Below are 25,287 nucleotides of genomic sequence, written 5' to 3' on the forward strand. Positions count from 1 at the left end.
ACTGTATTACCCTTCCACTCGAGTATGGGCTCTCCCAGAAATTTGAATCGAACTACCTTTGTCCGGCAACAAACATTAGCATAGCATGACACCAACCAGTCCATACCCATAATTACGTCAAAATCTATCATCTCAAGTTCAATCAAATCAGCCTTTGTCTGACGATCACGTATAATGACTACACAGTTCTTATATACTTGCCTCGCTATTACAGGATCACCAACCAGAGTGAATACTTCGAAAGGTTTAATTGGCTCGGGTCTCACCCCAACACAATCAGCGATATACGGAGTAATATATGAGAAGGTAGAACCTGGATCAATCAGAGCATATATGTCACGGGAAAATATAGTCAGGGTACCTGTGACAACATCTGGGGAAGACTCGAGATCCTGTCGCCCAGCTAAAGCATACACACGAGGCTGAACAGCACCTGAAGTAGATGCTCCCCCTCTACCTCTGCCTCTACCTGCTGTAGTCTGAGGAGTCTGTGTTGTCGGGCGTGCTGAAAAAGAACCCGCTGCTGAACCTGTAGGCTGAGTCCCAGCTCTATCTCTCGCTGAGGGGCAATCTCTCATCATGTGACCAACTTTCCCGCAAGCATAACAAGCATCCGAACCCTGACGGCACCGTCCGGAATGTAATTTTCCACACTGGCTACACCGCGGTACTGGAGGTCTCCTCTGACTAAAATCTCCCTGATACTGAGAACTTGGGGCCCTCGAACTCTGACCCTGCCCTGACTGGAAAGAGCGATCGAACCTTCCATCTGAGAATCTGGGAGGCGCACTAGTCGCGGACTGACCTGAGTGCCTGGGATGTGTCTGTCTCGATCCCTCTCTATACTCACTGCTCTCTCCCATAGATCTAGCCCTCTTACCTTGTCTTCTGTCACCATCACGATCACTTCTTTGCTGTCGTTGTCGTTCCTCGAGATTCTGAGCATGGGCCTGTATCCGGGAAATATCCATCCCGTCTTGCAAGGAGGTCGTCAAACAATCTCTGTACAAATGTGGCCCCAGACCACTCACAAATCTATAGATTCTGTCTCCCATGTCGGCCACCATAGTCGGAGCATATCGGGCCAATGAGTTGAATTGCATCCTATACTCTCGGGCACTCATACCCCTTTTCTTTAAATTCAGGAACTTGTCCGCTCTAGCACGGCGGACTTCGGGTGGCAAGTAGTGACGAATAAAGGCATCTACAAACACTTGCCACACGGGAGGTGGAACATTTTCTCCTCTTGTTATCACCCAATTCTTATACCATAACACCGCCACATCGCAGAGTCTATAAGAAGCCAACTCCACGGATTCGGTCTCGAAAGCATGGATAATCTCTAAAGTCCTCAACATCTCATCAATAAAATTTTGCGGATCTTCATCTGGCTTTGACCCAAAGAATTCAAGAGGATTTAAGGCCATAAAGTCACGGGCTCTCGTACTAGTTGAACGATCCCTTGGACCCGCATCCTGTCGTTGTGCCTGAGCGGCAACCAATTGTGTCAATAAATGGATGGCCTCGGACACTTGTTGACCCGAAGCACCCGGTGGAGGAATCGAAGCTGAGGCTCCTCCCTGCTCTCCTACATTGGGCGCGGCCTCACTTTGCGATTCGCTTTCCTCTACATTTGCCGGAGGCTCTCTTCGGCCTGCCTCTTTGTCGTAACTTTGCCCTTCTGGGCAGCTGTAGCTTTTCCTTTTGGCGGCATTTTCTGAAACCACAACGCACTTTTAGGAATAACATAATCCTAAGCATGGCTCTATCGCACGATTTCATGAGAAGAAGGATGGTCATTTTCCTAAATGCCCTGTAGCCTCTTGTTTATTAGCGTGATGCGCAACACACCATAAACAAGACTCTACTAGACACGGCACGCAGACACTTCCTAGGACGAACTACTCTTATACTACTTCTGTCACGACCCAGACAGGGGCCGCGACGGGTACCCGGAGCTTGTTACCGAGGACCGCTCACTCTACTACTTATCTTGCTCATTTAATATTCTTTTATCAATTTACATACCAGTTGTAGGAAAATCATAATTAAACAAACATAAATAATTTATATACAATTGCCTTTCGGCCATCAAAATAATATACATGCATATGAAAACGTCTTGTGAGACCATCTAACCCACACTGCGTATCTACGAGCCTCTACTATCATATTGTATATACATGGACGGAACAAGACTCCGTCGTGCCCAAAATATACATATATACCAAAAGGATAATCCTAAGCACCTCCGGACGATGGAGTGCTTCCAACCAGCTGACTGCTACTGAGGATCTGGGCCAAGCTCTCCTCTCTGTCTACCTGTGGGCATGAACACAGCGTCCGAAGAAAGGACGTCAGTACGAATGTTGTACTGAGTATGAGAAGCATAAACAATGAAAGAAAAAATCAACAATATAGTGATAACATCAACATGAAATATCTGGATCTGTCTGATAATCATAAAGGAAATCATGCGTGTCATCTTACTCGTACTCATCCTCATAACATATGTGCATCATATGCAAGCTGCCCGTCCATGTCGGAACGGTGTGATAATCAATAATATTAGCCCGCGTCCGGGGTACCATCTCATGCCGCCCACTAGTGGTGTCTGCCCATGCTCGAAGGTCATGGTGTATCCGTATAGCTGCCCGCCTTGGCGGTGACTGCCCGGCCAACTAGGCACGGTGTGAAAAGCTCATGTCATGCATATCATAAAATGCTCATAACAATAATATACTCATCATAAAATACTTATCTCATTGTAATACATGCATAAGGCTCAAGATCAACTTTACTCTATTGGGGTGACGTAAGGCCGTGATCCCCCGATTCCATTATGGAAAAACTATTGATACTCTGCCACACCTTGAAGGAACTAGTACATAAGGTGAGTGTAAGCGATAATTAACATCATCATTATACTAGCATCATCATATCGTATTCCTCATCTTATATAGATATTAAGGAGTTAGACTCTTAGCCTTTCGGACTACAAGAACTCATGAAGAGAATAGGAATTTCGTGCTACAAGATTCATGCCATCAGAAAGAAGGGACTAGCCTCACATAACTTGGTCATTTAGCTAAGATATCGCTCACTCGTTCTCCTTCAATATCGCGTCGTTACCTTCATAAAGAATTCATATCAACATTAGCATACTAACTACAAGAACGCGTCGCTAATTCTAGGAGAAGTCGGACAGCGCTTCTCTTGTTTATACTATTTTTTTCCATGTTTTATATTAACTCCCAACATTCATAGCATTACTCACAATATCGAAATCAACAATCGTCGTTTAGGTACATTTAGCAAAATCCGCCGTTTTCCTCCAATTTCCCTCATAATTAGTCTTATGACTCGTCCTTGCATTTTCATGCGTTTAATGCTTGTTACATGATGTAAGCATCATTTACAACGTATTTGAATTCACAACACTTCAACATTCACAATTCAATCCCACTATCATTCATTTATGGCACTATTCACTCAGTAATGGTCCATTTCTATGTTCTTCTACATTTCAAGTGTCTAAGCTTTTCAATACTTTAAACAACATAGAATGATCATGAAACTTACCTTGGATAGTGGTTGAACAACCCTTGAGTTGAAATTCTTCACTTAGCCAAAACCCTAGTTCCACCCTTCTTTAGAATTTCTTGATTTAGAAGATCCTTTGATGTGTTCTTACACTTATTTTCATGAATTTAGTGGTGATGATCGTGATATTCCCTTTGATTCTCTTGAATTCTTGTGGAGGAATAATTTGGAATATTCTAGAGGTTTCTTGAGTTGTGTTGATGAATAATGAACTGAATTGTAGTCCAAGCCCCTTTTAATAATCCCAAAATTTGATCTTTAATGAATTCTCGTCGGGTGAACAGTGGTTGTAAATTGCATTTTACAGACCGTATTCTGATTTACCCGTCCACTGTGGACGTATTTAAGCATTCCAAGAAACAGAAAGTTTTGCTGAGGATTATGGCACTTTACGACCTGTTTTACGGTCCGTAAACTAGTTTACGGGCCGTAAACTGGGTCGTATTTAACCATATCAACGCTGGGCAGAAAGTTGAGATTTTTGGAATGATGGAATACGATTACACTATACGATCCGTAAATCACTTTACGGGCCGTATAGTGCCATATACGACCACTGGCAGAAAAATTTTCTGCAACTTTATTATTTCCAAAAATGCAAAATTAGCCATTCCCGACTTAGTAAAACACCATACACTCAAGTCCTTCATTGTTCTACTCATCACACAAGTACGGAAAAATTTCCGAGGTGTAACAGATACGCGGATAGGGGATTTGATCGCTCTTTTCCTTCAGGATAGGGTCAGAGTTCGAGAGCTTCGGGTTCTCAGTTTGGGGGTGATTACAGTCAGAGGAGACCACCAGTTCCACGATGTAGCCGGTGCCGAAAATTTCACTCAAGGCCATGTCGTCAGGACACGGATGCTTGTTATGTTTGTGGACAGACTGGGCATTTGATGCGAGATTGTCCCTCGCGGTATGGTAGAGGTGGGGTTCAGCCCACAGGTTCAGTAGCTGGTTCTTCCTCAGTGCGCCCGGTAGGGCAGACTCCCCAGATGTCAGCAGGCCGAGGTATAGGCAGAGGAGCAACATCTACTTCAGGTGCCACTCAACCCCGTGTATATGCTATTGCCGGATGGCAGGATCTTGAGTCCTCCCCGGATGTGGTTATAGGTACATTGTCTATATTTTCACGTGATGTGTATGCGTTGATAGATCCGGGTTCTACATTCTTTTATATTACTCCATATGTTGTTTGTTGTATTGGGGTGAAACCTGAGCCAATCAAACCTTTTGAGGTGTCTACTCCGGTTGGTGATCCCGTTATAGCTAAACAAGTGTATAAAAATTGTGTAATTGTGATATGTGATCACCAGACCAAAGCTGATTTAATTGAACTGGAAATGTTAGATTTCGATGTAATTATGGGTATGGATTGGTTGGCATCATGTTAAGCTAATGTCGATTGCCGAACGAAAGTGCTGCGATTTCAATTTCCGGGAGAGCCCATGCTTGAATGGAAGGGTAATACAGCATCTCCAAAGGGTAGGTTTATTTCCTACCTTAAGGCAAGAAAGATGATAGCTAAAGGCTATATTTATCACCTAGTTCGAGTTCATGACACCGAGGCAAAGTCGCCAACTTTCAAATCTGTTCCGGTAGTGTATGAATTCTCAGATGTATTTCTTGATAAGCTTCCTGGTCTTCCTCCAGAAAGAGAAATTGATTTTTCTATTGAGGTGTTGCCGGACACCAAGCCTATTTCTATTCCTCCGTATCGAATGGCTCCGGTAGAATTGAAAAAGTTAAAGGCACAGTTGAAAGATTTTCTCGAAAAAGGGTTTATTAGACCCAGTTCATCACCGTGGGGAGCCCCAGTCTTGTTCGTGAGAAAGAAAGACGAGTTCCTGCGAATGTGCATCGATTATAGGCAATTGAACAAGGTGACGATAAAGAACAAATATCCTCTTCCGAGGATTGATGATTTATTTGATCAGCTACAGGGTGCCAAATGGTTTTCAAAAATAGACTTGAGATTGGGTTATCATCAAGTGAGGGTTAGAGAAGCGGATATTCCCAAAACAGCCTTCAGGACGAGATATGGCCACTATGAGTTCCGGGTGATGTCGTTTGGATTAACTAATGCTCCGGCCGTGTTTATGAATTTGATAAATAATGTATTCAGGCCACTCTTGGATTTATTCGTGATAGTATTCATCGATGATATCTTGGTATACTCTCGCATAGAATCAGAACATACAGATCATTTGCGAATTGTTCTTGGCATCCTTCGAGCCCGAGAATTGTATGAAAAATTTTCAAAGTGCGAGTTTTGGCTGAATTCTGTAACATTTCTGGGCCATGTTATTTCAGATGATGGCATTCGAGTCGACACTCAAAATATTGAGGCTGTGAAGACTTGGCCAAGGCCTACAACGCCTATAGAAGTCCGTAGTTTTCTGGGTTTGGCAGGTTATTATAGAAGATTCGTAGAGGGCTTTTCATCTATTTCAGCCCCATTGACGAAGCTAACCCAGAAATCAGCTAAATTCCAATGGAATGATGCTTGTGAGCGCAGCTTCCAAGAGTTGAAAGACAGATTGAGCTCAGCTCCTATCATAACACTTCCAGAAGGGTCAGATGGCTATTTGGTGTATTGTGACGCTTCCGGTGTTGGATTAGGATGTGTCTTAATGCAGCACGGTAGATTTATTGCATATGCTTCAAGGCAGCTGCGGAAACATGAAAAAAACTATCCAACTCATGACCTCGAATTAGCTGCGGTTATTCATGCACTGAAAATGTGGAGACATTACTTGTATGGTGTGCATGTTGATATCTATACAGATCACAAAGGTCTTCAGTACATTTTCAAGCAGAAGGAGATGAACCTACGATAGAGGCGGTGGTTAGAATTGTTGAAAGATTATGGTATGAATATTTTGAACCACCCCGGAAAAGCCAATGTAGTAGCCGATGCACTTAGCCGCCGATCAGTGGGCAGTTTATGCGAAGTTCCTCTGGAAAAGAAAGAGATAGTTCACGAGCTCCATCAATTAGCTAATCTTGAAGTGCGTGTAATTGATTCGGGTAGTGCCGGGATTGGCATCAACAAACCTACAGTTTCATCTTTGAATATAGAAGTGAAAGAACGACAATATGAAGATCCTAAACTGTGCCGTTACAGAGACATATCTCATGGGGAAGAGAAGTCTCCATTTGAAGTTTCTATGGATGGAATTCTTAGATACCGAGGTAGGCTATGTGTGCCGAAGGTGGCAGAATTACGCCGACGAATTCTTGAAGAAACACATTGTTCCTGGTATTCTATTCACCCAGGTGTGTCACGCCCCGGCTAGGGGGCCCCGACGAGCACCCGGTGCTACCCCACCCGGGCACCCCCTTATCGTACATAACATATCATCTAGGTGAACCATAAGTCAATTCGTGCTTTTCTTATCATTAATCACATTGATCCCATTAGACAACCATCATCATTTAACATATCATAGGCATCTATGCCACATCATAAGTACAAGGCCGACGAGGTCAACAAAAGATATACAAAACATGGGCCGACATGGCCTAACATCTCTACCCACATACACATGACTACGAGCCTCTAAGAGTATGACATATCGTATGAGCGGGACAGGACCCCGCTATGCCCATAATTATATACACAAAAGAATAAGTACCCAAAAGCTACGGCTCCGAAAGAAATGGAGCTCTGCTATGCAATCTCTGAATAAGCAGCTATAGATCAAGTCTGTCTCCCTGTACACCTGCGGGCATGACGCAACGTCCACAAACAAAAGGACGTCAGTACGAAGAATGTACTGAGTATGTAAAGCATGATTAAAATCAATATAGAAGCATAATAGATATCATATGAAAATAGCATACGAGGGGAGACAGTAATATCATCATCATCATGTCGCTTACTTGCATACATCGTCGTTCGTATCCCATAATAATACTCGTACCATACTTGTGCTCATATTCGTGTACATGTCCTTATTCATATCCTTATACATAGTCTTATCCCATTCATATTCATATTATATACATAGTCATTTCATATATATAGCATTTACATAGCATACCTGACCTCATAGGATCGATGTCTTATACATGCTTGGCCAACCAAGGCTCGAGGTCATACATACCTGGCCCTACCAAGGCATCAGGGTTATCCGTACCATCTGCAGAGGTGTGCGCGCGTTTCGTAATCGTATACATACATTATACATAGTCATATACATATAGTCTTACCCGACATCATAAGCTCGGGGTCTTATCATAGCCCTTCATAGGCATACATATACATATATCATAGCTCGTAAGCATCTCTAGTCTCATTTTACTCTCATCATCATCACTATCCTCATCATTATCGTTACATCTACATTATAGACTTACTCGTCATAGGAGGAACATAGTATAATCATAGTACATATCAAGGGTCGTGAGCTTATGAGCTCGGAATGTCAACCATGTGAAGACAACATACTCATATAGAGGAATTAGGAATTTGGCCAAGAACCATGCCTTATGAAAGAAGGGTTAGCCTTACATACCTTTCCGTCGAACTATTCTACACTTGCACGTTCCCTTCCAATGCTAACGTTTATACCTTCATTAATATCATAACAATGGCCATTAGCCATTCACATTATCCACCTTATCTAGATTCCTCAATTTGCCTCTAATTCACCCACATTCATGGTCATAACACCCATCTTCGTCCATCGTCTAAAGTGTTTAGTTCATGATCTTAATACCATTTATAACATATTCATATCACAACACAACAACATTCATAACTCAATTCAACCTAGCCCGACTCCTGAAGCATCACAATAAATAACATATCCTTCCAATCCCTCTGGAAGTGTCAAGACTGGGGCCGAAGTCATTCGGTCTTTCAACTCTTAGAAACTACGCTCGCAAGCATCTGGCCATTGAAAATTAGCTGACTTATGAGTCAACTTAGTGAGCGGTGCATAAATAGAAGAGAAATCCTCAACAAATCTTCTGTAATAACCTGCTAAGCCCAAAAAGCTACGAACCTCCGTAGGGGTCGTGGGCCTTGGCCAAGTCTTCACTGCCTCAATCTTTTGGCTATCCACTCGAATTCCGTCAGGTGTAACAATGTGGCCCAGAAATGCCACTGAGTTCAACCAAAACTCGCATTTGGAAAACTTCGCGAATAACTCTCGAGCTCGAAGAACTCCAAGGACAATACGCAAGTGATCCGCATGTTCTGCCTCGGATCTAGAATACACTAGGATATCATCGATGAATACAATCACGAATAGATCCAGAAAAGGCCTGAATACATTGTTCATTAAGTCCATAAACACTGCCGGTGCATTAGTTAACCCAAATGACATTACTCGGAACTCGAAATGGCCATATCTTGTTCTAAAAGCTGTCTTAGGGATATCTTTCTCCCTAACTCTTACTTGGTGATACCCGGACCTCAAATCAATCTTTGAAAACTATTTGGCACCTTGCAATTGATCAAATAAATCATCAATACTCGGGAGGGGATACTTGTTCTTAATTGTCACTTTATTCAATTGCCGATAATCAATGCACATTCTCAAAGAGCCATCCTTCTTCCGGACGAACAATACGGGTGCTCCCCACGGGGATGAACTAGGCCTAATGAAACCTTTTTCAAGCAAGTCTTTTAATTGCTCCTTCAACTCTTCCAACTCTGCGGGTGCCATCCTATAGGGAGGAATAGATATGGGATTAGTGTCTGGCAACACATCAATCGCAAAATCTATCTCTCGCTCGGGAGGAAGGCCTGGAAGCTCTTCCGGGAACACATCTGGAAATTCGTTCACTACCGGAACTGACTGAAGAGTCGGCGAGTCAGCTTCTACATGTTGAACTCGCACTAGGTGATAAATACACCCTTTCGTGATCATCTTCCTTGCCTTTAGATAGGAAATAAACCTACCTTTTGGTGATGCCGCATTCCCTTTCCATTCTAAGACTGGTTCTCCCGGAAACTGGAAGCGAACCATTTTCATTCTACAATCAACATTGGCGTAGCAAGAAGCCAACCAATCCATGCCCATAATGACATCAAAATCTACCATCTTTAGTTCATGCAAGTCAGCTACAGTACGGTGATCACATATCACGACTACACAATCTCTATACACTCGGCTAGCTATCACCGATTCACCCACGGGTGTAGACACCTCAAAAGGCTTGATAGACTCTGGCTCAATTATAAATCGACCCGCAATATATGGAGTAACATATGATAATGTGGATCCCGGATCAATCAAAGCATATACATCATGAGAGAATACCAATAATATACATGTGACCACGTCAGGAGAAGACTCAAGATCTTGGCGTCCATCCAAAGCATAAATACGGTGTTGAGGACCGCTAGTACTGGGAGCTCGCCCTCTGCCTCTACCATGGCCAGCTGGCGCATGTGAACCTGGCCCCGTAAGGCGTACAGATGCCGAAGATCCGGCTACCGACCCCGATGGCTGGGTCCTACCTCTACCATGTACTGAGGGGCAATCACGCATAATATGGCCTGGCCGACCACATGAATAGCAATCATCTGAACCAAATCGGCATCGACCCCAATGCATCTTCCCACACTGGGAACACGGTGGTGCGGATGGCCTTGACTGGCCCAAATCACCTCTGAACTGAGGTCCTGTATAACTCGGACGCGTGTTACACCTCCGAAGTTTTTCCGTACTGGTATGATGAGTGTATGGTGCTTCACTAAGTCGGGAATGGCTAATTATGAATCTCGGAAAAAAATTATAAAGTTGCAGAGAAATTCACTGCCAGTGGTCGTACGTGGCACTATACGGACCGTATAGTGGTTTACGGACCGTATAGTGCACTCGTCCTTCAACCTGCCAAAAATCTCAACTTTCGGGAATTTGTTGAATATGGCTAAATACGACCCAGTTTACGGCTAAACTGCCCTGTCCACCAGCCAGACTTTCTGTCTTGGAGAATGCTTAAATACGATCACTGGGACGGACCGTAAATCAGAATACGGTCCGTAAACTGCACTTTACGGCCACAGTTCACCCGACGAGAATTCATTAAAGATCAAATTTTGGGATTTATTAAAAGAGGCTTGGACTACAATTCAGTTCATTATTCATCAACACAACTCAAGAAACCTCTAGAACATTCCAAATTATTCCTCCACAAGAATTCAAGAGAATCAAAGGGAATATCAAGATCATCACCACTAAATTCATGAAAATAAGTGTAAGAACACATCAAAGGATCTTCTAAATCAAGAAATTCTAAAGAAGGGTGGAACTAGGGTTTTGGCTAAGTGAAGAATTTCAACTCAAGGGTTGTTCAACCACTATCCAAGGTAAGTTTCATGATCATTCTATGTTGTTTGAAGTATTGAAAAGCTTAAACACTTGAAATGTAGAAGAACATAGAAATGGACCATTACTGAGTGAATAGGGTCATAAATGAATGATAGTGAGATTGAATTATGAATGTTGAAGTGTTGTGAATACAAATACATTATGAATGATGTTTACATCATGAAACAAGCGTTAAACGCATGAAAACGCAATGACGAGTCATAAGGCTAAAAATGGGGAAATTGGAGGAAAATGGTGGATTTGCTAAATGTACGTAAATGACGATGGTCGATTGTGATATTATGAGTAATGTTAGGAATGTTAAGAGTTGAGATAAAACATGAGAAAAATAGTATAAACAAGTGAAGCGCTGTCCGACTTCTCCTAGAATTAGCGACGCATTCTTGTAGTTAGTATGCTAATGTTGATATGAATTCTTATGAAGGTAACGACGCGATATTTAAGGAGAACGAGTGAGCGATATCTTAGCTAAACGACCAAGGTATGTGAGGCTAGTCTTTCTTTCTAATGGCATGAATCTTTGATGTAATTTCCTATTCCCTTCATGAGCTCTCACTTTCTAAGAAGCTAAAAGCCTACGTTTATGAATGTCCATATGAGATAAGTTATACGATATGATGATGCTAGCATAATGATGATGTTAATTATCGCTTACACTCACCTTATGTACTAGTTCCTTCAAGGTGAGGCAGAGTATCAATAGTTGTTCCATAATGGAATCGGGGGATCACGACCTTACGTCACCCCGATAGAGTAAAGTTGATCTTGAGCCTTATGCAAGTATTACAATGAGATAAGTATTTTGTGAGGAGTATATTATTATTATGAGCATTTTATGATAAGCATGACATGAGCATTTCACACCGTGCCTAGTTGGCCGGGCAGTCACCGCCAAGGCGGGCAGCTATACGGATACACCATGACCTTCGGGCATGGGCAGACACCACTAGTGGGCGGCATGAGATGGTACCCCGGACGCGGGAGGCCTGGACGCGGGCTAATGATATTGATGATTACACCGTTCCGACATGGACGGGCAGCTTGCATATGATGCAAACAGGTTATGATGATGAGTATGAGTACGATAGCATGCAATACTACATTTATGATTACCAGTCAGATCCATATGTTTTATGTTGATGTTTTCCTTCTTTATGTATGCCTCTCATACTCGGTACAATATTCGTACTGACGTCCTTTCTTCGGACGCTGTGTTCATGCCCACAGGTAGACAGGAAGGAGAGCTTGGCCCAGGTCATCAGTAGCTGTCAGCTAGAAGATAGCACTCCTTTGTTCGGAGGTGCTTGTGATTACTCTCTTTTGATGTACACTCCTATATTTATATTCTGGGCATGACGGAGTCTTGTTCCGTCTATGTATTCCTTATGTTAGTAGTGGCTCGTAGATACTCAGTGTGGGTTAGATGGTCCCATAAGACGGTTTTCTATATGTGTATATTATTTTGGCGGCCAATAGGCCAATGTATATGCAGTATGTACGTTTTAATTATATATGATTTTCCCACAATCAGTATGAAAAAAAATTCATAAGATAGTATTAAGTGAGCAGAATAAGCAGTAGAAAGAGCGGTGCTCGGTAAATTCTCCGGGAACCCGTCGCGGCCCCTAGTCGGGTCGTGACAAAAGTGGTATCAGAGCAGTTCGTCCTAGGAAGTGTCTACGAGCAGTGTCTAGTAGAGTCTTGTTTATGGTGTGTTGCGCGCCACGCTAATAAACAAGAGGCTACTGGGCATTTAGGAAAATGACCATCTTTCTTCTCATGAGATCGTGCGATAGAGCCATGTCTAGGATTATATTATTCCTAAAAGTGTGTTATGGTTTCAAAAAAATGCCGCCGAAAGGAAAAGCTACAGCTGCCCAGAAAGGCAAAGCTGCGACGAAGAAACGGGCAGAAAGGGAGCCTCCGGCGGAGGTAGAGGAAAGTGAATCGCAAAGTGAGGCCGCACCCAATGTAGAAGAACAGAGAGGAGCCTCAGCTCCTATTCCTCCACCGGGTGTTTCTGGACAACAAGTGTCCGAGGCCATACAATTACTGACATAGTTGGTTGCCGCTCAAGCACAGCGACAGAATACGGGCCCAAGTGATCGTTCAGCTAGCACAAGAGCCCGTGATTTCCTTACTCTAAACCCTCCAGAATTTTTCGGGTCAAGGCCGGATGAGGACCCACAAGGCTTTATCGATGAGATGCTGAGAACATTAACACTTATGCATGCTTCTGAGACTGAATCTGTAGAGTTGGCCTCATATAGACTTCGCGACGTGGCGGTACTATGGTATAAGAATTGGGTGATGACAAGAGGGGAGAATGAACCTCCTCCCTTGTGGCAAGAGTTTGTAGATGCTTTTCTTCGTCACTACTTTCCACCCGAAGTCTGCCGAGCTAGAGCGGACAAGTTCCTGAATTTAAAGCAAAGGGGTATGAGTGCCCGGGAGTATAGCATGCAATTTAACTCATTGGCTCGATATGCTCCGACTATGATGGCCGACATGGGAGACAGGATCTATAGATTTGTGAGTGGTCTAGGGCCACATTTGTACAGAGATTGTTTGACGGCCTCCTTGCAAGACGGGATGGATATTTCTCGGATACAGGCTCACGCCCAGAGTCTTGAGGAGCGACAGCAGCAGCAGAGAAGTGAGCGTGATGGTGACAGAAGTAGAAGACAAGGTGAGAGGGATAGATCTATGGGAGAGAGCAGTGAGTATAGAGAGGGACCGAGACAGACACATCCCAGGCACTCAGGTCAGTCCGCGACTAGTGCACCTCCCAGATTATCAGACGGAAGGTTCGATCGCTCTTTCCAGTCAGGGTAGGGTTAGAGTTCGAGGGCCCCAAGTTCTCAGTATCAGGGAGATTTTAGTCAGAGGAGACCTCCAGTACCGTGGTGTAGCCAGTGTGGCAAATTACATTCCGGACGGTGTCGTCAGGGTTCGGATGCTTGTTATGCTTGCGGGAAAGTTGGTCACATGATGAGAGATTTCCCCTCAGCGAGAGATAGAGCTAGGACTCAGCCTACAGGTTCAGCAGCGGGTTCTTCTTCAGCACGCCCGACAGCACAGACTCCTCAGACTACAGCAGGTAGAGGCAGAGGTAGAGGGGGAGCATCTACTTCAGGTGATGTTCAACCCCGTGTGTATGCTTTAGCGGGGCTAATGATATTGATGATTACACCGTTCCGACATGGACGGGCAGCTTGCATATGATGCAAACAGGTTATGATGATGAGTATGAGTACGATAGCATGCAATACTACATTTATGATTACCAGTCAGATCCATATGTTTTATGTTGATGTTTTCCTTCTTTATGTATGCCTCTCATACTCGGTACAATATTCGTACTGACGTCCTTTCTTCGGACGCTGTGTTCATGCCCACAGGTAGACAGGAAGGAGACCTTGGCCCAGGTCATCAGTAGCTGTCAGCTAGAAGATAGCACTCCTTTGTTCGGAGGTGCTTGTGATTACTCTCTTTTGATGTACACTCCTATATGTATATTCTAGGCATGACGGAGTCTTGTTCCGTCTATGTATTCCTTATGTTAGTAGTGGCTCGTAGATGCTCAGTGTGGGTTAGATGGTCCCATAAGACGGTTTTCTATGTGTGTATATTATTTTGGCGGCCAATAGGCCAATGTATATGCAGTATGTATGTTTTAATTATATATGATTTTCCCACAATCAGTATGAAAAAAACAATTCATAAGAGAGTATTAAGTGAGCAGAATAAGCAGTAGAAAGAGCGGTGCTCGGTAAATTCTCTGGGTACCCGTCGCGGCCCCGAGTCGGGTCGTGAAAACGCAGCCCTGAACGAGCAGATCTATCAAGGCCCTGGCCTGAAAACCGTGGAGGTGGACTGGTCATAGAATAGCCTGAATGGCTGGGAAGCTGCTGTCTGTGTCCACCCCTGGAATCGCTCCTCGAACCTGAAAGTCTAGCTCTCTTGCTATGTCCCCTATCTTGCTCACGTTCATTTCTCCGCTGCTGTAGGTGTTCCTCTAATTCCTGAGCATGTGCCTGAATGCGTGCAATATCTATGCCATCCTGAAGGGACGCAGTTAAGCATTTATGCATCAAGTGTGGCCCTAAGCCTTTCACAAACCGGTGCACCCGATCGCCCATATCCGCTACCATGGCCGAAGCATACCTAGCCAAGGAATTGAAACGGAGACTATACTCTGTAGCACTCATGTTACCTTGCCTCAGATTCAAGAATTTTTCGGCCCTAGCTCGTCGAACTTCTGGAGGCATGTAGTGACGGAGAAAAGCATCGACAAACTCTTGCCATACCGGCGGAGGTGCATTGGCTCCCCGCGAAGCCATCCATACTGTATACCACTGGATCGAGATATCTCTCAATCTATAGGACGCTAGCTCTACCGACTCAGTGTCTGAAGCATGTATCAACCGGAGCGTCCTTAGCATACCATCAATAAAGTCCTGGGGATCCTCCTCCGGTTTCGACCCAAAGAATTCCGGGGGTTTCAAAGTAATGAAGTCACGGGCCCTTGCACTAACAACCCTGTCACCTTGCCCTGCGCTTGTCCTCTGAGTCTGGGCCGCAACCAACTGAGTCAACAAATTAATGGCCTCTCTCACGTCTTGGCCCGAAGCATTCGGTGGAGGAGTTGGAGCTGGGGCTGAGGCTCCCACGTGCTCCTCAGTAATAGGCACTGTCTGGGAGGACTAAGATTGAGCCGCACTCTGGGACTCATCTTCCTCTACTACCAGTGGCGGTGCTCTTTCAGCCCGCTTTTCTGCCACCGTCTTGCCCTTTTGGGATGCTGTAGCCTTTTTCTTTTTAGGCATCTCTGAAATACACAACACACGATTTTAGGAACAAGAATTTCTTATATCATAGCTCTATCGCACGATTCTTATGAAGAGAGAAGGTCATATATTCCTAAAATGTCCGCATCTTCTCGTTTATAAGTGTGGCACGCAACACACCCATAACCAAGACTCTACTAGACACGGCTCGTAGACACATCCTAGGACTGAACTACTCTGATACCACTTTTGTCACGACCCGGCTAGGGGGCCGCGACGAGCACCCGGTGCTACCCCACCCGGGCACCCCCTTATCGTACATAACATATCATCTAGGTGAACCATAAGTCAATTCGTGCTTTTCTTATCGTTAATCACATTGATCCCATTAGACGACCATCATCATTTAACATATCATAGGCATCTATGCCACATCATAAGTACAAGGCCGACGAGGCCAACAAAAGGTATACAAAACATGGGCCGACATTGCCGAACATCTCTACCCACATACACATGACTACGAGCCTCTAAGAGTATGACATATCGTATGAGCGGGACAGGACCCCGCTATGCCCATAATTATATACACAAAAGAATAAGTACCCAAAAGCTACGGCTCCGAAAGAAATGGAGCTCTGCTATGCAATCTCTGAATAAGCAGCTATAGATCAAGTCTGTCTGCCTGTGCATCTGTGGGCCTGACGCAGCGTCCACAAACAAAAGGACGTCAGTACGAAGATTATACTAAGTATGTAAAGCATGATCAACATCAATATAGAAGCATAATATATATCATATGAAAATAGCATAGGAGGGGAGACAGTAACATCATCATCATCATGTCGCTTACTTGCATACATCGTCGTTCGTATCCCATAATAATACTCGTACCATACTTGTGCTCATATTCGTGTACATGTCCTTATTCGTATCCTTATACATAGTCTTATCCCATTCATATTCATATTATATACATACTCATTTCATATATATAGCATTTACATAGCATACCCGACCTCATAGGATCGGTGTCTTATACATGCTTGGCCAACCAAGGCTCAAGGTCATACATACCTGGCCCTACCAAGGCATCAGGGTTATCCGTACCATCTGCAGAGGTGTGTGCGCGTTTCATAATCGTATACATACATTATACATAGTCATATGCATATAGTCTTACCCGGCATCATAAGCTCGGGGTCTTATCATAGCCCTTCATAGGTATACATATATATATCATAGCTCGTAAGCATATCTAGTCTCATTTTACTCTTATCATCATTACTATCCTCATCATTATCGTTACATCTACATTATAGACTTACTCGTCATACGAGGAACATAGTATAATCATAGTACATATCAAGGGTCATGAGATTATGAGCTCGGAATGTCAACCATGTGAAGACAACATACTCATATAGAGGAATTAGGAATTTGGCCAAGAACCATGCCTTATGAAAGAAGGGTTAGCCTTACATACCTTTCCGTCGAACTATTCTACACTTGCACGTTCCCTTCCAATGCTAGCGTTTATACCTTCATTAATATCATAACAATGGCCATTAGTCATTCACATTATCCACCTTATCTAGATTCCTCAATTTGCCTCTAATTCACCCACATTCATGGTCATAACACCCATCTTCGTCCATTGTCTAAAGTGTTTAGTTCATGATCTTAATACCATTTATAACACATTCATATCACAACACAACAACGTTCATAACTCAATTCAAACTATTTCTCAAAATGTCACTATTCATCATTCATGACCTAGTTGACCACATTTTCTACAATCCATGTATTTTAATTCTCCAATACCTTAAACATCTTGTAAAAATCATGAATCCTACCTTAGCAGTTGTAGGAACAAGCTTTGGTTGATAATATTCTTCTTTGAGCAAAACCCTATTTTTTCTCCATTTGGATTTCTTGACTTGGATGATCCTTGATGATTCCCTTATCCTTGATTCACTTGTCTTAATGTTATTGATGGCTTATAATCCTTGAAAACTCATATAATAAATGTAGAGAGAAGTTCTAGAGAGAAGTGGTGAATGTTGTAATGAAATAAAATAAGTCTTGATCCTCATATTTAATGAATTGGAAAATCTGTGCTGGGTGAACAGTGGTCGTCCATGGAGGTTTACGGTCCGTATTCCACTTTACGGACCGTCCCTCGTGGTCGTCTTTAAGCTTAAGCCAGACCAGAGACTTTGGCCTGCATGCATGGGATTTACGACCATGGTTTACGGGCCGTAAATCACTTTACGGTCCGTCCACCAGGTCATATTATACCTCTTCCTCAGCTGGCAGAAAGTTGAAGTTGGACATGCCAGTTTACGACTTCAAGTTTACGGACCGTATTGCACTTTACGGTCCGTATTTTACACTATACAACCACTGGACAGAAGGCTGAAGCTTTTGCATGGCAGTTTACGACTGCCAGTTTACGGACCGTGTTGCACTTTACGGTCCGTATTTTGCAATATACGACCACTGGGCAGTTTTGCCAACTTTCAATTTTTCTCATTTCTCGACTTTTCATTCTAATCATCCACATCCCTTTACATACATTTCCCATGAAACATTATACACTCGCACTCCTCGCACACATCATTAGTTCATTTACTTGCGTACCAATGGGAAATTTTCCGAGGTGTAACAAGGTGCAACCAAGATGTATCATGACCTTAAACAAATATATTGGTGGGACGACATGAAAAGAGATATAGCAGAATTTGTAGTCCAATGTCCAAATTGCCAACAAGTAAAGATTGAACATCAAAAGCCAGGAGGCTTATTGCAAGTAATGGAAATCCCTACTTGGAAATGGGAAGTGATCAACATGGATTTTATTGTGGGGTTACCTCGTTCCCGTGGCAAGTATGATTCTATATGGGTGATCGTGGATAGATTGACGAAAGCAGCCCATTTTCTTCCAGTTAGAACCACGTACTCAGCCGAAGATTATGCGAGGTTATATCTCAAGGAAATTGTACGACGTCATGGTATTCCATTATCTATTATTACAGATAGAGGGGCACAGTTTACAGCCAAGTTCTGGAAGTCCTTCCAAGAAGGTCTAGGCACTAAAGTGAAGCTTAGCACGACATTTCATCCACAGACTGATGGACAAGTCGAGCATACTATTCAAACTTTGGAAGATATGCTACGGGCATGTATATTAGATTTTGGTGGTTGCTAGGATGATCACTTATCCCTTATTGAGTTTTCTTACAATAATAGCTATCATTTAATGTATTCAAATGGCCCCATATGAAGCTTTATATAGGAGGAAATGTAGATCCCCAGTCGGATGATTCGAAATAGGAGAAACACAATTAGTAGGCCCTGAATTGATTCAACAAGCGGTGGAAAAAGTTAAGGTGATCCGAGATCGATTATTGACAGCCCAAAGTCGCCAAAAGTCTTATGCAGACAATCGCCGACGAGACTTGGAATTCCAGGTTAATGATTGGGTATTTTTGAAAGTATCGCCAATGAAAGGGGTGATGAGATTTGGTAAGAAAGGGAAACTAAGTCCTAGATACGTTGGACCCTATAGAATTATCCGCAAGGTGGGTCAGGTGGTCTATGAATTGGACTTACCCTCGGAGCTTGAATCAGTCTATCCAGTCTTCCACGTTTCGATGCTCCACAAGTGTGTTGGAGATCCCACAAATATTGTCCCGATAGATGATGTGCAAGTAACAGAAAAGCTAACCTATGAAGAAGTGCCTATTGCTATTCTAGACAGGCAAGTGCGAAGACTCCAAAATATAGAGGTAGCTTCAGTTAAAGTCTTGTGGCGAAACAATAACCGCGAAGAAATGACTTGTGAGGTGGAAGAGCAGATAAAATCCACGTACCCGTATTTATTTCAAACCCCAGAAGAAATTCAAGATGAAACGTCAACGATATAAGGTATATATATGCTTACTTTTCATGCTTTTGGTCGTGTGTGGCCATAGATATGTTGGTATTGTGATGTATCCCTTTGAGGCAATGATATTATGGGTTGAGATGACAGGATGGTAGTGCCATATTACAGGGAAAACTCTAGTGAAATTTTTCAAGAATCCCCGATGACTTAACATTCGAGGACGAATGTTCCAAAAGGGTGGAAGAATGTTACACGTTAGAAATTTCCCCGTGAATGTATAATGAATAGACTAACAAAAAATATGTGTATATGCTATTTTAATAAGAAGGGGACGACGTTTGACGACCCTGAGTAAGATTTCAAAGGTAATTGGAATAAGACATAGGTTATGCTCCACAACGACTACTTATGGGTCCTGAAAATGTGAAAAAGTTGTAGATTTGCACTTTGGCCCAATAGATCGTAAAATGAAATACGGACCGTAAAGTGGTATACGGCCCGTAAACTACCATGTCGTATTTCAACTTACAAAACTTCAACTTTATGCTAAATGTTCAAATGGTTAAATACGACTTGGAATACGGACCATAAATTGAAATACGGCCCGCAAACCGTGATCGTAAATCACCATGACCTCCAGCATACCTTTCTGGTTCTGTTATGCTTAAATACGACCACGAAATACGGCCCGTAAACTAGAATACGGACCGTAAACTGGGTTTACGACCACTTTTCACTTCAACTACTTTTCATTCCGGATTAGATTTTAAGTTATTAAAAGGAGACCCAAGCTCATTAAATTGATTTCATTTCCACGACTTCTCTCTAGAAACCTCTAGAATATTCTCCACGCTTAATCTACAAGAAAACAAAGGAAATCAAAGATCAATATCAAGAATCCAAGTGAATCAGGTGTATGAAACTCATCAAGGTTCATCCAAGTCAAGAAATTTCAAGAGAAGCAAACTAGGGTTTTGGTGCGAGAAGAGTAATACCACTCAAGGCTTGTTCCTAAAACATCTAAGGTAAGTTTTATGGCATTTACATGTTATTTTGGGTATGGAAGAGTTGAAACACTTAGATTATAGAAGGATGTAAGAAGTGGGTCATGAAAGTGTGAATAGTAGCATTGGTGAGTAAGGGTTTGAATTGAGCCATGATCATTGATAATTTGTGATTATAAAAATGTTAAGAATGACATTTAGACCATAGAATAAGTATTGTATGTGAGAAAACGCGATAATGAGCTATAACCATAAATGTGGAGAAATTGAAGGGAAATGGTGAGTTGGGGTAAAGGTATACAAATGGTGATTGTTGTTTGCAATATTGTGACTATTGTTGTGAACGTTTGGGAGTTGATGTAGAACATGGGAAATGTAGTATAAATGAAGGAAATGCTTCCCAATTTTCTCTAGCATTAGTAAGTCCGTTCTTATGATTGCTTAGCTAATAATGATACGAATTCTCTTGAAGGTAGAACGTGACATTGAAGGAGAACAAGCGAACGCTAGGATAATTAAACGACAAAGGTATGTAAGGCTTATCCCTTCCTTCAAAGGCATGAATTTTCCAAAAAAAAATTCCATGATCCTCCTATATGATGGAGCTTATGAGTCCGTAAATATACTAAACTACATACGAGCATGATAGTGATGATGATGAGTTAAAGTATAGCGATTCGAGAGGTCATGATATTATTGCTCACACTCACCTTATGTATTATTTCCTTCAAGGTGAGGCAGGATACTCGTAAATGTTCATCATATAATCGGGGGTTCACGACCTTATGTCACCCCGATGTAGTTATGGTTGTCTTCAAAATTTAATGTATTTTCCTAATGATAAATGTGAAATAATGCTAAGTCATGATATGTCTATAAGATGAACAATGATGCTAGCTTATAATATTCCTGTGTTTTGTATGAAAATGCCGAGCTATGATAACATTACGATATGTTCTTGAGATTTGTAAAAATGATGGATTATGATTGACGATATGACGATATGATTTCACTGTGCCTAGATGGCCGGGCATGTCACTGCTAAGGCGGGCTGCATATGATTCCACCGTGCCTCAATGGTCGGACATGTCACCGCTAAGGCGGGTTGCTATGTTTACATCGATCCTAGAGGGCCGGGCATGATCACCACTAGTGGGCGGCATATGATAGTTACCCGGACGCGGGATAACGATGAGGATTGTGATGTGACGAGATATGTGATGTGATGATACATGTACTATGATTATGTAAAATATGATATATGTACGAAATGTATTTGCTTACGATACTCTTGCAGGTTATGTCTTTCTCTTATGGCTCACGATCCTCCTATTATATTTATTTCATTCTTGTCTTACATACTCAGTACAATGTTCTTACTGACGTCCGTTTTCTTTGGACGTTGTGTTCATGCCCACAGGTAGACAGGGAGGCGAGCTTGAGCCAGACTCGTAGGAGCTATTAGCCGATTGAAAGCACTCCTTTGTTCCAGAGGTGCTTGATTATTCTTTTGTGTACATATGTATATGTGGGCACGAAGGGGTCCTGTCCCGTCTACATGTCTAGTACCCCAGTATAGGCTCGTAGATACGCAGTGTGGGTTATGTGGTTTCACGAGGTTGCCATCATGTATATGTATATATATATATATATATATATATATTATTTTGATAGCCTAATGGCTTATGTATATAAAAGGGTAATATGTTTGAAATGGAAGATGATTTCCAAAAAAACAAATAGTATAAAATTGATAAAGAAACATCGGATGGGTATAATGAGTAATAGACCGAGGGGTGCTAGGTGGTTAGCCTCGGGTACCCGTCGCGGCCCCTAGCTGGGTCGTGACAGTGGGGTCCTGTCCCGTCCTTATGATTTCATTACTCCAGTTAGAGGCTCGTAGATACTTATGTGTGGGTTGTAGGTGCCGTGTGACTTATCCATTCTACAATCTGTACATCATCTTTGTAGCCTCGTGGGCTTAGGCACATATGCATATTTTGGGAGATTGTCTCATGATACGTCTTGTGTTGAGTATGAGGTATGCCCAGGTTGAGTATGATAGATAGCATGATGAGTGGTGCTCCGTAGTCAGCTCCGGGTACCCGTCATGGCCCACTAGTGGGGTAGTGACAATACGCCCTCAGAGGCACTTTCATGTTATACAAAATTATATAGATGCATTCAGATATTGAGATTTGATTTCATGTTTCAAATGCATTTCATGATCTTTGTACTTGTTACTCTTATGCCTTACATACTCGGTAAATTGTTTGTACTGAGTCCCCTATTGCTCGGGGGGAGGGGGGGGAGAGGGGAATGCGTTCATGCTCGCAGGTTCAGGTAGACAGTCAGGCGGTCCAGCTCAGTAGGATTGCCACTCCGTAGTAGTCGGTGCGCTCCACTTGATCCAGCACTGCAGTCTATTATGGTATGCCATTTGGAGATATATATGCATATATGGGTATGGCGGGGCCCTGTCCCGTCTTTTCTACCGTTTTCTATCCCATTAGAGGTCTGTAGACAATTTTATGTATTTGGCACGTGATGTAGCCTTGTCGTCTCTCATTCTTTTGTTGTACAACATATGTGGCAGCCTAGTCAGCTTGCATTGTTATTTTTAGTGTGTGTGTATATATATATATATATATATATATATATGCACCGATAGTTGATGGTTCTGGATGCATATTTCATGGTGTTATTCTTGCATAAGTCAGTGTAATTCAGTTATAACTCACGTATGGGCCACCCTACCATTTAGTGAGCTCCAGGTATGAGTAAAGGGGTGTTTGGTCAATAAAGGTCAGGCACTCGTCATGACTCATCAGTTGGGTCGTGACATCAGCAATGGTTCCCACAAAGTATACAATTCAACAACTGCATAGAGTCTTTACTAGATTCTATTGGAGCAACAATGAAGAAAGAAGAAATAGACATTGGTCCTCATGGTTAAATATGTGTTATCCTAAATAGGAAGGTGGTATGGGTTCGGATCTCTTTTTGATGTGTCAAAAGCACTTTTTGCTAAACTTTTGTGGAGGTTCAGGACAAGTTGCACTCTTTGGTCCACATTCATGGGGACAAATATTGGAAGAAACAAATTCCTACATTGGTAAAATGGAAAGGGGGTTCACAGTTGTGGAAAAAATGCTAGAAGCCAGAGATGATATTGAACATGCTATTTGGTGGGAACCAAAGAATAGCTCATCTAGCTTTCGGTTTGATAACTTGACCAGATTAGACCCCTTGGTCATGGTTATTCCTGATGGTTATCATGTTAATGAAAAAATTGAATATGTGGAAGAAGTTTTGATAGATGGAAAATTGAATTTTGATTTGTTTCAAGTCATAGTTCCTTCTGAGATTGTTGAACATATCAGAACTGAGTTGGTTGTCAAAGAAAGGGAGATGTTAAGTGATAAGTCTTTGTGGTTGTTAACAACTACAAGTAAGTTCACAGTAAGCAATGCTTGGGATTTATTAAGGCAGAAAAAACATCAAAGCTAGTTTTACAAGTTGATATGGACCAAGGGATTACTATACAAGATTGATTTTTTCTTATGGAGAGTATGGCATCAAAAACTACCAGTTGATGATGTATTGGCTAGAATAGGAATAAACATGGTGTCTTTTTACAGATGTTGTACTTTCCCTCAACAAGAGACAATGACTCATTTGTTTCTAACATGTGATTTGCATCAGATATATGCATGTGTTTTCTTCTGCAGTAGGTGTGCAAGGTCCTTTTGTGCAAATAAATCAAGCAATCTCTAAATGGTGGACATCAAACTGTGGTTCTAAGTTAAAACCAATCTATCAGGCGGATCCTGCCATCATCATAAGGCAATTATGGAAAAGGAGGAATACTATTGTTCATGGAGGGATTATGTCAAGAAATAAGGTGATTTATGAGATCCATATGAACTTATGGCAGTTGTCGAAGACAAAGTTCCCACGGTTGGATATTCCAAACAGTTGGCCTCTGCTAGTGCAATCTTTGAAGAAATATAAACCTCAAATTGTTAGTAAAGAAGTGGCATGGAGTTGTCCTCCTAATGGTTGGTCCAAGTGCAATACAAATGGTGCTTACAAGAGTAGTTCAGGTCAGAGTTCAGCAGCATTTTGTATTAGAAATAGTGAAGGGAATTTGGTGCATACATGGGCCAGTATTATTTCACATTCATCCTGCATTAGTGCTAAGGAAAACGCAATACTAGAAGGAGTTGCATACTGTGTTAGAAACATTTGCTTCCTCTGATAGTGGAAACAGACTCACATTTGATGAAAAAAGTTCTAAATGAAGAATGGGAGATCCCTTGGAGAATTTGTATGGAGGTGAACATAATACAAAAATTTAGAAAGAAGGGAAACATACAGATTTTACATGTGTACAGAGAAGGCAACAAGATAGCATATTGTTATATCCCGTATTTTGTACATTGGGATATTCCGAGCTAACTACGATAAGGCTATTTTCCGGTTTTGTCTTAATGCACAAGTTGCTTGTAAGTATTATTAATATGGAATATTAAGGAAGGCTAGGGGTAAAAAGGGAAATTCACAAGGTTGTCCATGGTAATATTGAGAAAGGCTAAGGGCAAATTTGGAATTAGGAAAATAATTTTTCATGAATTACAAAATGCAAA

The sequence above is a fragment of the Lycium barbarum genome, chromosome 3, assembly GCF_019175385.1.
Source record: "Lycium barbarum isolate Lr01 chromosome 3, ASM1917538v2, whole genome shotgun sequence".
Lineage (NCBI taxonomy): Eukaryota > Viridiplantae > Streptophyta > Magnoliopsida > Solanales > Solanaceae > Lycium > Lycium barbarum.